This window comes from Canis lupus, chromosome 3 (genome assembly GCF_048164855.1).
Source record: "Canis lupus baileyi chromosome 3, mCanLup2.hap1, whole genome shotgun sequence".
Taxonomy (NCBI): Eukaryota; Metazoa; Chordata; class Mammalia; order Carnivora; family Canidae; genus Canis; species Canis lupus.
Window position 1 is genome coordinate 48,078,294 of NC_132840.1, and position 14,420 is coordinate 48,092,713.

At 52.3% G+C, this 14,420-nt stretch overlaps 1 long non-coding RNA gene across 1 annotated transcript; it reads left to right on the forward strand.

The window, feature by feature from the left end:
- The first annotated feature begins 668 nt into the window (after positions 1–668).
- LOC140624918 (uncharacterized) lies at positions 669–2,696 on the forward strand. Its single transcript, XR_012024352.1, has 2 exons — positions 669–796; positions 2,423–2,696. It is a non-coding gene; the product is annotated as an uncharacterized lncRNA (long non-coding RNA).
- The last annotated feature ends 11,724 nt before the right edge of the window (positions 2,697–14,420 follow it).

Consider the following 14,420-nt stretch of genomic DNA (forward strand, 5'->3'; position numbering starts at 1 on the left):
GCGTTTAGAGTCTCTAGATTGAGGCCACTTTCGGAGTTAGTGTAGCCAGAGAAAAGGCCCAGGATGTTCCCAGGGGTACCCTAATATTAACCAAGAGAGAAGGAGGAACCAGACAGGAGGGCCAGCATGTTGCACAGCCATGCCATCCCACCGCCACCCATTGGCTGGCCACTGATGTCTTCCCCTCTGTGCAAGGCCACCCCCAACGTCCCCCCAGAGTATCACCTCCAGCATGATCGGTCCCCCTCTCTACTTGTGTAGAGCACTCGCCCTGTGCAGTATAACTGCCATCATGCTCTGTTTATTGCCTGTCCCCTCTGTGTCAGCTTCCTGAGGCAGTGACTTCACTCCTCCCTGTCACTGCTGTATCCCCAGGGCCCAGGTCAGTATCTAGAGTCTCACGCTGGACAGGACATAGGCGGGGAACACATTTTGCAGAAGGAGGAAGCAAGTTGATTTTCCAGAGGTCCCGTGGGGAAGGCAGGGCAGGTATTTGGGCAAGGCCTGGGGCCCCAAGGCTCCAAGACCGAGATTCCACTGACCCCCTTCCCCCGCTTGTGGCCTCGTTTGGTCCCATTCCGGTCTGGGTTCCAAGTCGGCGGACACGCGGCGCGACGTGGGAGCCGCCGCTAGAGGGCGCTGCCGCCGCGCGTCGGGCTCAAGCGGCAGGGGAGGAGGGAGCGGACCGTCCGCGATGGGGGTGCGCGTGGGGCGCGATGGGGACGCGGAGGCCGGAGGGGCTCTGGGAGACCTCCACCAGCCCGGAATGGAAGCAGGATGAGGACAGGCTTCCCAGGTGATGAGTTTTTAACTCTGTCCTGAAAAATAAGTGGGAGGTGGGGTTTGAGTAGAGCTTGGGGTCCTGGGGGTGGGGGTGGGGCGGACAGTAAAGACCCCAGCAGGTGTCTAGGACCCGTTAAGTACAGCTCAGTCAGGGGCCATGATCTGGTCAGCATGAGCGGCACACAGCAGGAGCTGGGCAGGCTCCCCCACCCTGTCCAGGCCCAGGCCCCCTGGCAGCATCAGCATTTAGGCGCCCCCCCCCCTCCCCCCCCCCCCCCCGGGGCTCACGCCTGCCCTGAGCCTGGGGACAGTGGTGCCTCCCACAGGGGAGCCTGCCTCGCAGCATGCAACCCCACCTGTCCCAGCTCCTCCCACCCTGCTCTGAGGCCATCTGAGCAGAGGGTCTGGACCACGAGGCCATCCTCTGCCAGGGAGCTGTCTCAGGGCGCACATAGAGCGTCCCCCCTGGTGCTTTGCCACACTGGGGTCAGAACCTGAAGTCCCTGCTGCTCAGAGATCAAGGCTGGCAGGGGACTGCCTGAACTTCTGGAAGGTCTGTGGTCTCCACAGTGTCGGAGGGGCTGAAGCCATCTCATCCTGAGAGACTGGAGAGATTTGGGGGTAGGGCAGGGGGCCCAGCAGGAGGGGGCCTGAGGGCCTGGCAGGGGGCAGACACCCCAGACTGCTTCACTGAGTGGCCAGACCCAGGGGCTGCCTCTCCGCAGGCCTCAGTCTCATCACCTGTAGGATGGGGCTCCAGGGAATGGTCTGAGGCGCCTTCCCGGCCCTGGGTCCGAGGTCAGCAGGAAGGCTTGGCTCCTGGAGGCCCACTCCCAGCAAACTGTCCCTCCTGCTTCCTACTGCAAGAGTTTTCAGGGAAAATGTTGTTAGTAATAATAATTATTATATAACAATAATGGCTTTGTTTGGTGTTTCTATAGTCCAAGAACTTTCTAAGTGATGTGTATGTTTCTTTGATCGGTTAATCCCCCCAACAGTACCGTAAGGAACAATTACCAATTCTCTTCTACACATGAAGAAACAGACTCAGAGAGGGAGGTGACTTGGCCAAAGCCTCACAGCTGTGAATGAGCTGTATCTGGTTCCAGCCTCTGGGTCCCTAAGGTCATTTGAGTGCCCCAGCCCCCTAAAGCAGGGGTAAAGAGACCCCAAACCTTAGCCCTGCTCTGAGCACAGAGACATATGTGGCTCTGGAGGTCTCCTCCCAGGGAGGGCCTCCCTGTCAGCCTGCCCTGGGTTGGGGGATGGGGCCTGGCTGGCTGGTACTAGCTGGTACTGGCCCTGGAGTGACAGCGTGGGTTAAAAGCCCAAATGACTGCTCTCTGCTGTGTGATTCCAGGCAAATCACTTAGCAGCTCTGTGGCTCAGTTTCCCCTTCTGTAGAATGAAGATAATAAGAGCACCTCCTTTAGAAGATTGTTGTGCAGGAGTGCCTGGGTGGCTCAGTCGGTGAAGCCTGTGACTCCTGATCTTGAGGTCACGGGTTCAAGCCCTACACTAGAGTTTACTTAAAACAAAGGAGGGGGGACAGGAGGATAGAAATTATAGGGAGATTGACCTGTACATGTATAAAATAGCTCTAAAGTTTCTAACAAGGGATTATGTTATTTATCCCAAGGGAGAAGAACTAGGTCCCTGGAGTCTGCGATCAAAAGGAAATATTTTGCAGCACACCTGTAAAGTATTTAAAATGGGGCTGCCTGCATGGCTCAGTGGTTGAGCGTCTGCCTTCAGCTCAGGGCATGATCCTGAGGTTCTGGGATCAAGTCCCGCATCCGGCTCCCTGTGAGGAGCCTGCTTCTCCCTCTGCCTGTGTCTCTGCCTCTCTCCCTGTGTCTCTCATGAATAAAAAAAATAAATAATCTTAAATAAAATAAAATATCTAAAAGGGACATTTTGTGTGTTATCTCCCTGACCAAGGGCAGGGAGGTGGAAACAAATATGTTAACAACAGGGGTCTGAACTCCCAATGCCACCGGGGGCCAGACAAATGTGAATGAGTGAAACAGTCAACTTTAGGAAGTGGTAAGGGGCCGAGGCAGAGTCCTGTTCTCCCTAAAGGGGAAGCCCTACTCAGGATCAACAGCTTGCTGCCTTATGGAGGTGCCAGCCCAGGTTGTCTGAGCTCCCAGCTCCAGCTTTCCAAGGAGAGAAATGGGAATGTGATGACTGGTGGGTGAGGGAGGAGGTCAAGGTGACTGTGGAGGATGTGGCCTGAGTGGGATCTAAGGAGGGGGAACTAGATGCACCAGCTGACTGACCTGTCTGCCTTCCCAATCCTCCTCTCCACTGCTACCTCCCGCTTTATAGGATGGAAAGACAAATGACTCAAGTTTCGCTCTCTGTTGCAGGAGTGGTCATGGGACCCAGGTCTGGCCAATTAGATCTAAGGAGTCTTGTTGGGGTGGGTGTGAGTTCTTCAGGATAAAAAGGACAAATGCTTTCACTTAATCCTAAATGTAACCATGCCCCTTCCTTCCCGTGTTAAAAGTGGATGCCGATGAAATGCCAGGAGCCCTAGCAGCTATCTTGTAAACAAGAGGGAAAAGCCAAGTGAATCACAGAGACACCAGCCTTGACATCATTGACCTGGTAACACAATGACAGCCAGAGTTCATCTCAAACTCATCACGATGGGGGTGAAATTAACTCGTATTTGTCTAAGTCATTGTGATCTGCTTTGCCTTTTTTTTTTTTTTTTTTTTGTAGCTAAACACATCCTTAACTTTACAGAGGAGGGAAAAGGAGAGGTTGGATAGGAGTCAATGGAGGACCAAGAACAAGGGCAGAGACTTTGTTTGAAGGTAGGGGAGGGATGAATGTGTTTTTCTTATAATAACTAATATTTATTGGGCACACACGATGGGTGGGGCACAGGGATTTACAGAGATCAACTTATTTCTCACCACAACATTCTGAGCCAGGACTGGCTCTAGCCCCCACCACCCTGAGGGAACCTTGGCCCAGAGAAGCAAAGCAACTTGGCCAAAGGTCTCAGAGCTATGAGGCAGCAGAGGCAGATCTGCATTCAAGTAGATGGAGTCCAGCCAAAAATGGAATCTTCGATTCCTTAGTGAATGGAGCAGGTGACTAAGCACACGCCCCTCTTAGGGCTCAGTCTCCCACTGTGTGAAATGGGGCTGGTCGTCTCACTCAGCACTGGGGCAATAGGAACCTGCCATTCTGTGAGTGGCCCTTGTGAGGGCTGAGGCAAGACGGGTGGGTGGCACTGGGGCATGGGGTGGGTGCTGAGATGTGCCAGCAGGGTGAACCGGCCTCCGCTGGCCCAGCAGGCCCAGGGGAGGCAGGCACTGCTGTCTGGGGCTTGGGGTCAGCCAGCCGGCACCTCCTCTTGCAGGTCCATCTTGGGGTCCCGCTGCCCAGCCAGGAACCCTGCCAGGAGCGGCAGCCACCCTCTGGGGCGGAAGGAGTCTGGGGACATGGCTGCTGGGGGCAGGCGATCCGGAGGGAGCAGCCGGGTCCTGGATCCAGGGTCAGCTGAAGTGCCGGAGGCTCTGTGCCCACCCCGCTGGCCCTCTCTGGGGCTCAGCTTCCTCTTCTGTAAATTGGGGCTTGAACAGCCCCTCTGCCACCTGTTGAGAGGGTTCTGAGGGATGATGGCAAGTGCAGGGGGGAGGGACAGGTGGGGTGGGGGGCAAAGGCGCAGGGTGGGGACCAGTGTGCGGGCTGCGACCCACCGACCCACCGACCCACCGACCGCGGGTCCCTCCCAGCCGCACTCACTCGGTCCGCCCGGTTCCGCCCCCAGCATTTCCGAGGCGGCCTCAGGAAATGCCAGCCCTCCCCCCAACGCGGTCCTCCGTCCTCTGTCCTCGCAGGGGCGCATCACCGCCCGCAGCCGCTGGCCAGCTCCTCGCCCGCCGCTCCTCCCCGCCCTTCCCTTCCCGGCGCTGGCCTTTGCTCACATCTCCGGCCCAGGGCAGTGCCCGCTCTCTTGCCTGGCCCTCGACACTCACCCGCTGGCCACCAGAGCCTTCTGGATGGTCGGCGCCTCCTCCCCCCTCCCCCCACCCCAACTCTTTACTCTCAGGCTGGGAGAAGGCAGGTGGAGAGCAGGGCTGGGGCGGGCTGGGGTCTCAGGAACTGGGCTGCTACCCCATGGAGAGGTGACTGCTGTGATGGGGGGCAACGTTGGGGACATTCCGGAAACCCAGAAGAGGAATCAGGGAAGCAGTCGGGGAGGGCTGCCTGGGGAAGGTGACGTTCATGTCTGGACTGGAAGAGCATGGTACTGAGCAAGGACAAGTGTTTCAGACAAGAATTCGTTTATTCAACAAGCATTTATTGAGCAGCTACTTTGTGCCAGTCGCAGTGGGAGGACCAGTAGGGTTTGGGCAGGAGGCAAGATCGGTTTGCGCTCTCGTGGGCTTTCACTAGGGGAGTCTGAGGAGGAGGTAAACTGACAAACTGGGCGCAGAGCTACTGAGGGAAAGGAAATCGGGGGCGGGGGGGGGGGGTTAAGGGGCCTTGTGCTAGCCTGAGGTAGGTGGTCAGCAGGGCTTCCCTTCCCAAATGACTGTGGAGGCATGAGCAAGGCTTACATCAGCAAGAGGGAGGGTGGGGAGGTTCCAGATGGGAGGAACAGCAAGTGCAAGTTGGAGGTTGGGAGGACGCAGGGGACCGGCTCCTGGAGCCGAGACTGCCAGGCGGCACCACAGACTAGTAGCTCCATTCGATCAACAAGGCCAGTGGATCCAGGCAGCGAAGTGACCTGCCCAGGGTCACGAGCAGTAGAGCCAGGATCTGAGCAGAGACAGGAGCTGCTAACCACAGGGGGCTCCATGGCTCCTTGACGCCAACCCACTGCTGCACACCCCTTCGCACACCCCTCCGGGAGCCAGGGCCAGCCTCTCCTGCGGCAGCTGTTGCCAGGCAGGGCCGCAGGGTGGCAGGTGCTGATGGAGGGGACGGCCCACTGGTGGTAGGAGATGCTGCCCTGGGACAGGCAGGAGCGGAAATCGCCGTGGGATGTTGGAGGTTGTGGTGGCCGTGATGTGGTTTTTGCAGGGCCCCTGTGGTCACAGCCTGGGCCCCGTGCCTGCCTCCTGTGGCTTCTTCACCCACACAGTCCTCATCGGGGCCTGTTCTGTTTCCCAGAGCTTGGGCTGGGAGTCCAGATGGGCCCCTCCTCAATCGTGGGAGACCTCCCTCACTTTCAATCCCGGGAGGCTGGGATTGGCCTCCCTGTTTTGTAGAGAAGGAACCTCGGCTTCAGAGAGGGACAGCAGCCGGGCCAAGGTCACACAGCACAAGAGCTGCTCCAGGAGCACCCCCAGTGGTCAGCTCCTCCCCTCCCCCCAGCTCATCTTCCCACTCTCCTAAAGATGAGTCCTGGGATCTCATCCTGACAAACTACTTGCCCTTGAATCCTGTTCTCCATGGGCTTCCAGGAGTGCCCAATGAAGACATTCCACCCATTGTCAAACATAGGACAGGCCCTAAGAGTGGTACCTCTGGCCTCCATTTGTGGAGGGAGCGGATAAGGGCGCAGACTCTGGGCTCATGCAGCCTCCACCACCTACTCCGAAGCCACTTGCCCTATGCTGCAGTTCTCTCATTGGTGAAATGGGGTCACGATGGTGCCTTCCCCACTGTATTGGCATGAAAGTTAAATGAGATAATATAGGGAAGTGTTTAGGGGAAGGGCTGCCATGGTGTCTCTATGTGGGCTTTGCTGTTATTATTAGGCACCTACTGCGTGCTCTGGCCCCGCACAGACCGGCTCGATCCGTACAGTCACGATGAGGCAAATGCTTCCTCACCTCCACTTCACAGATGGGAGATGGAGATTCGACGGGAGTTGAAGGTTGCCCAGAGTCTCACAGCTGGTGAGACGCGGTGTCAGGACGGAAACCCAGGCCAGGCTGACTCAGACATCCTTGAGGCCCTCTGCCAACAGGGCGGCTGTGACTCAAGTTTGCAGGAAGAGGGGGAGGTGGGAGGGGTAAGTGGATGCCGAGGGGAATCCAAGGCCTATTTTCTCAGAAATAGAAGTGCACTTGGTGACGTCTGCACACGGTATGGTTGAGGCAAGAAGTAGCCAGTAAGGGGCCTAGTCCCTTGGCACAGCCAGCTTGACAAGGCTGTGGGAAAATGTGTGGTCTGTGAAGGGGCAGCTGGATTTCAACCTGGGCCTCTGAGGCCTTGGCCTGGTCATGAGCACATCCTGGGCTCAGTCTCTAGCACTGTGGGGGACGTCCAGGCTTGCACTGGAGTCCCCAGTCCTCTGTTGCCCTGCCTGCACCTGAGGTATGATGTCAGACCCAGGCAGGACCTCTTAGGCTCCTTGAGTACCAGGGGAGGTGAGCTGTGAGGATAAGTGAACCTCTGCTGGCCACCCTGCCTAGAGGGCTGTGAATCAGTGGACTCAGAATTTGGAGGACCCCAAGGTGAAGCCAGAGTAGGGGTTAGGGAGGGCCTGGGCTCCCTGGGCTCATGTCTGGTGAACAGGGCACCCTTGGGCAATAAACCAGGCCAGACAAGGCACACACCCCATGATAGAGCTCTCATCCCTCTCCCAGAGCCTGCATGCCCTGAGCAGCTGGGACAGCTTTCTTGGAGGTCATAGTTTCTAGCCCTGGGCCCTGGACTCCACCCATCAGTAAGAACCTGGATGCCTAGGTATGCAGGCTGGTCGGGAGGGAGGGAGGTCAGAGAGCATTTCTCCAGGCCTTTCATCTCTCCATTGATTGGCTAGATCTTTGTTGAGCACCTGCGGGGTGCCAGGCTCTGATCTAGGATCTTGGGGATGCCACCATAAAGACAAATGAAAAGCCCACCCTCTCAGAAGGGAAAGACACAATAAACAAAGAAATCAGTGCATAACATAAGTCAAGTGGTGATCAATGCTATGAAGTCCACACAAAGCAGGGAGGGGGTGAAGAGAGATGTAGGGGCGGGGGGGAGGGGCACCATCTTAGTGGTCCAGGAAGACTGATAGAGCACTGGCTGAAGGGTACAGAGGACAGGGCATCTGGGTGGACATCTGGGGGAGGGCATTCCAGGCCAAGGGAATGGGAGGGACAATGTTGGGGAGGCTCCAGGTGCAGGGGGAGGGTTGGGTGGGGCAAGATGGGCAGGGCCTTCTAGCCACGAGAGGGCCTGGGGATTTGATTCTAAGGATCATACAAAGTCCTTGGAGGGTTTGAAGGAGGTGACTCGATCTTATTTGGTCTTCCCAGCTACCCACCCTGCCAGCAAGGATTAGTGCCCCTGAATTGCAGTCAGGAAGCTGAGCTCTGAGAGCATCTCTGAGCAAGTCTGAGGCCTTTGTCCGAGACTCCCAAACCTACTGTTTGTGTGGTGCTGGGGGCAAGCTACAAGGCCCTCCCCAGGGGACCACATTCCATTAACCCAGCGCTTACAGACTGGCTTCTGCCACTCACACACATACTTAGACATTACGCCTGGGGCCAGAACCTTGCATGGGCCGGTACCAACAAGTCCTCCCTCAAGAAACCGCCAAACCACAGAGCGACAGAAACTAAATTGTGTCACCATCTGGGAAGCAGGTGCTCGGAGGGTCTGCAGCCGGAGAAGGCCACACCGAAGGCAGGATGCCGACTGAATCCTAAAAGCCCCATCAGCACTCAGCCAGGTCAACTGCTAGAAGGGGCCTGAGGGGTGGAGAGGAAGCTCCAGGCAGAGGGAACAGCACACAGGGAAGCTCAGAGGCAAGCATGTGCAGGTCGTCTAAGGGGATGATTGGTGGGCCTATAATGTGGGATGGTGGGGGAGCAGTGCTAATAGATGAGCCAAGAAAGGGCAATCCCTTCCCCACTCTGGAGCTGTTTCCTAATCTATTCAGTGGGTGATCAGAAGGAAGTATGAGACCAGGGATGGGAAGGGGCACTGGGAGGGCCTCAGGCTGGCTGGGCAGGTCCGGGCTGGCCCACTTCTTCCTCCCGCCTTCATCTGAGTATGTGGGAGACCCTGAGCCAACAGCCCAGACCAAGGGAATGGAGTTTTGTTCTCATCCTTCTACTTGGGGCCTCTCAGCTAAGCACATTTACAAAAATTGATAAAGCTATTGTTTTATGTTCTTAAATTGCATTTCCTTTGGATTAAAGAAAGAAGTAGAGAGAAGAAAGGAGAGATTTGGTAGTCCCTGGAACCATCCTGTTCCAGCCCTAGTCCCCAGCATCAGGGAGTAGGGGCTCAGAAAAGGAAGGTTGCCCGGGTGAGCCAAAGTGAGCAGGGGAGAAGGCAGCAGGGAGAACCAGTCTGGAGATATCCACGGTCTCAGGATAGACCGGTAGATCCTGATTTCACTTGGCCGAGGGCCCCTTCCAGCATTGAGAGCTGACCTCTTGGCATTCTTCCAACAACACTGGGTTATGAGTTTATGAGTGCCCATTCTGTGCCAGGCCTTAGACCACATGCTTCCCATCTGTTATCTGAGTACCAAGCAGCAGGCATTATAGGCCCCACTTTACAGGTAAGGAAGCTCGAGGCTCAGAGAGGAACAGTGACTTGTCCAAGATCACCTAGCTGGGAAGTGACCACTCTGGATTCAAATCCAGTCCTCTCTGTCCCCAGGACCTATATTTTCAACCATGGATATGGCGCATTATAACCAGATTAGGGGCATGTCTTTCCAAAGAGAGGAGCATCCAGATGGAAAAGCTGGAGGACTTAAGCAATTTCCCCAACATATCACAAAAGGTTAGTCCTCTCTGCTTCTAAAAAGTTCTGGATTCAGGATGCCAGGGTGGTTCAGTGGTTGAGTGTCTGCCTTTGGCCCAGGGCGTGATCCTGGAGTTCCAGGATCGAGTCCAGCACTGGGCTCCCTGAATGGAACCTGCTTCTTCCTCTGCTTATGTCTCTGCCTCTCTGTCTCTCGTGAATAAATAAATAAAATCTTTAAAAAATTTTAAAAGGTTCTGGATTCTTTTAGGGCTTCAATCTTTTCATCTGTGAAATGGGCCAGTAAGCTTGCCTGGCTACCTCTTCATCTAACATGAGAATAGTGCAGACAGGGCCCAGCCTTGGGAGCATGATGGTTGCTCCTGATTCTCTGGGAATCAGCAGGTTTGTGGGTTCTGGGAGCAGCTTTGCACAGCTCTGTGTAGCCCAACACATGCACACAAACTTCCTTGCAGCTCAGCACTTTCTTTCTTTCTTTCTTTCTTTCTTTCTTTCTTTCTTTCTTTCTTTCTTCTTTTTTTTTTTTTTTTAGATGTATTTATTCATTTTGGAGAGGGAGGGAGAGAGAGCGAGAGAGCAGGAGGAGGGTCAGAGAGAGAGAAAATCTCAAGCAGATTCCCTGCTGAGCAAGGAGCCTGATGCAAGGCTTGATCTTACAACTCTGAGATCAAGACCTGAGCTGAAATCAAGAGTTGGGCACTCAACCAATGAAGCCATCCAGACACTCCAGCACAGCACTTTCATATCTTATGTAATCTTTTGCGGACAAGGCAGGAGCTATCACTGTCCTGTCCACTTTATAGTCAAGAAAGCTGCAGCTTAGAAAGGCTGAGGGAGGTGCCTGAGGTCACACAGCTGCCACGCCCCTTGCACCTCTGTCTTAGGCATTCCAAATCCCTGTGGCTTTGCACACAACACTGTCCTGTGAGCTCTTCTGCAGGATTCTCAGCCAGCTCAGGTTGCTATGGCCTCTCCTGGATTCCTTCAGGCTGCAGGCTCTCCACTCAAGCCCATTCATTTTTCCTCTGGGGAATAAGGAAGGGGATTAGGACTCTAAAAATGGAGTGGAAAGCAAGGAGCAGAGCAACAGGACAGTCTAAGCACCTGCTTCACTATCCTCACGTGGCTATGGCAGAGGTCTCATGATGGGGCCACAGTTGTGGTGACAAAACCCATATGACAGGAAAACTTAGGTCTGCAAAAAGGTGGAATGGTTTTAATGAGTGAGGGAGCTAGGATTTGAACCCTTACTTTCTGACTTCCAATGTCATGCCTTTGCATTAGAGGGGGCCATACCCAGTGGGTTGACTGTCATCTCAGTCTTGATTTGGACTTTTGCCTGAAATGCTTAGCTGATGCTGACAGAAGGGTGTGATGCAGACCAGGAGTGATCAAGGGCAGGGCATGGTCCCCAGCACAATGATGTCATTTCTTTCTGCCTCTTTGTTTCAAAGACAGGAGCTTTTTAAGAATAGAAGCAGCAAGTGATTTGCTATTACACATAAAATATGGTTGGGAGGGCATAGATAAATAAAACTAAGATTTAAGCATGACTTTAACAAATATTTATTCATATCTGAAATTATATCAAGAACTAATGGAGAGGGGCAGTCTGGGTGGCTCAGCGGTTTAAGCGCCTGCCTTCGGCCCAGGGTGTGATCCTGGAGTCCCAGGATCGAGTCCCATGTCAGACTCCCTGCATGGAGCCTGCTCCTCCCTCTGCCTGTGTCTCTGTCTCTCTCTCTCTCTCTGTCATGAATAAATAAATAAAATCTTAAAAAAAGAAAAAAAAGAACCAATGGAGAACCACTCTGAATACTCGAGTAAGTATTGCCACAGTTATAAATAAGAGGTTTGCTACATTCCCTTACTAATGACCTTGAATGGAGGCACAGGGTGGGGACGGCTATTTATTGATCTGGGATAGACAAGACATCACATAGGGGGGTCTTTGGCCATGAGGAAAAGAAATGGGTTCTTGTTGGGGCCCCTGGGTGGTTCAGTGGTTGAGTGTCTGCCTTTGGCTCAGGTCATGATCCTGAGGTCCTGGGATTGAGTCCCGCATCGAGCTCCCTGCAGGGAGCCTGTTTCTCCCTCTGCCTATGTCTCTGCCTCTCTTTGTGTGTCTCTCTCATGAATAAATAAATCTTAAAAAAAAAAAAGAAAAGAAAGAAAGAAACGGATTCTGGTTAACTAAAGAAAAAAAGCAGAAGGAAATTTAGTGGTAGGAGATGGAGTAGCTCAGAGAATCCAAGACAAAGCTTGGAAAGGCTACCACCCAAGGTAGTTCCAGAATCTTAGAAGGGAGAATTGATGGACAATTCTGTGGGGTGGCCCATGAAAATGCTGGGCAGTTAATCCAATGGAGGACCCCTCCAGGTGGCTAAGATGTTGGCTAATATCATTCAAATTCCTAAAGATATTGCCTGCAGCTGGCAGGTGGAACCTGACTAAACCAGAAATAATTTAGCAAAGGTTAACTTCAAATCCTACCTTTGGTGTGAGAGAACCCAATATAGATGAGGATATCTTTAAAAAAAATAGATGAGGATATCTGGCATTACAATAACCTAAAGACAAGAGTGGAATGCTCTTTGAGAGCCTCTACAAGGAACCTGCAGATAAAGGACACACATTAGCATTGTTTCTAGAAACAGAATGCAGGGGTTAATGTGCTCCATTCACTGGGGACTGGTTAAATACACAAGTATTATGAATGAGGCAGTTCTTTTTATGTTTATAGGGAAGAATCACCAAGAGGCACACTGTTAAGTAAAAAGAGTACACTGCAGTGCATAGAGGAGGTTGCCATATGTGTAGAGGTTGAGGGGTGGTGCAGATACATATGAGCCTTCAAGCACTGAGAGAATCCATACATATATGTTGCCCCATACAGTTGTTGCCCCAAGGAGGGGGGACTTGTTTTTCACTATACCCTGACATACAGCTTGAAAATTTTCTGTGCATGTTAAACCAAAAACACCTTTTAGGGGGCACCTGGCTGGCTCAGTCAGTACAGCATGTAACTCTTGGTCTTGGGGTCCTGAGTTGGAGCCCCACTTTGGGTGTAGAGATCACTTGAATAAATAAAACTTTTAAAAAATAGAGCAGCTTGGATGGCTCAGCAGTTTAGCGCTGGCCCAGGGCGTGATCCTGGGTCCCAGCATCGAGTCCCATGTTGGGCTCCCTGCATGGAGCCTGCTTCTCCCTCTGCCTGTGTCTCTGCCTCTGTGTGTGTGTGTGTGTGTGTGTGTGTGTGGTGAATAAATAAAATCTTAAAAAAAACTTTTAAAAATAATAAACAAATAAATAACCCCTTTTACTTGGACTGGTTTTAGATTTACAGGAAATTTGCAAATTTAGCACAGAGGGGTCCTCTACACCCATCATTCCATTTTCCCTAGTTACCATACATTACCATTGTCCGTTTGTCAAAACTCAGAAATTAACATTGGTACAATACCATGAACTAAGTCACAGAAATTATTTGGATTTCACCAGTTTTCTTCCCATCTCCCTTTTCTGTACTGGGATTCCAACTGGGATACCACATTGCATTGAGTTGTTTTGTGATTGTAGTCTCCTTTAGTTGGTGACAATTTACTACTCTCTCTTGTGTTTCATGATCTCCACAGTACTTTCAAAGAGTACTGGTTAGATATATATAGGATTTGTGAACATATATTTTTAGGATCAAAAAATTGTTTTAAGATTTATTTATTTACTTACTTACTTACCTGACAGAGAGAGCACAAGCAGGGGGAGTGGCAGGCAGAGGGAGAAGGAGAAGCTGACTCCCTGCTGAGCAGGGAGCCCAATGTGAGGCTCCATCCCAGGACCTAGGATCACCTGAGCCAAAATCAAGATTTGGATGCCTCACTGACTGAGACACCCAGGTGCCTGCTACTAGGATTATCTTAAAATATATTTACTACAAAAGAAAATCAGGGCACCTGGGTGGCTCAGGTTATGATCCCAGGTCCTGGGATGGAGCCCCACATTAGGCTCCCTGCTGGGGGTGGAGGGGGAATGTCTGCTTCTCCATCTCCCGCTGCCTGCCTTTCCTCCTGCTTGTGCTCTCTCGCTCTCACTCTCTCTCAAATAAATAAATGGATAAAATATTTTTTAAAATAAATAAGGAAGAAGAAAGAGAGAAACATAGAAAAAAGATATGGAAAGAAAGGAAAAAGAAAGAATGAATAAATGGAAGTAAGAAGAGAAAAGGAAGAGAAAACTTCAGACTTTCTCTCAAGAGAGAATTTTGCTTGAGGCAACAGTGGCTGTGGCCTTCAAGAAAGCTACAATGAGGGCAGCCTGGGTGGCTCAGCGGTTCAGCGCCGCCTTCAGCCCAGGGCCTGATCCTGGAGACCCAGGATCAAGTCCCACATCAGGCTCCCTTCATGGAGCCTGCTTCTCCCTCTGCCTGTGTCTCTGCCTCTCTCTGTCTCTCATGAATAAATAAATAAAATCTTTTAAGAAAAGAAAGTCACAATGATGCCAACAGCTCTAGTCAGCTAGTTCCTGGGCTGGTCTAAACTGAGGTGTTAAGAACTGTCTCTGTGATACTGACCCTTATCATAGATGCAATAATCCTCAGCAAAATATTAGTAGATCAAATTCACCAACACATTCAGAGGATCACACATCCTGACCAAGTGAGATACATCATTTTCGTGACACAAGGGATGCATCCACAAATCAATCACCATGGTACATCACATTAACAAAACAAAGGATAAAAATTATGTGATCATCTCAATAGATGCATTAGAAGCATTCGAGGGGGGCCTGGGCAGCTCAGTCAGTTAAGTATCTGTCTTTGGCTCAGGTCATGATCTTGGGGTCCTGGGATTGAGTCCCCCATTGGGCTCCTGTTCAGCAGGGAGTCTATTTCTCTCTCTCCGTCTGCCATTGCTCCCTCCTGCTCATGCTCATTTTCTCTCTCCCTA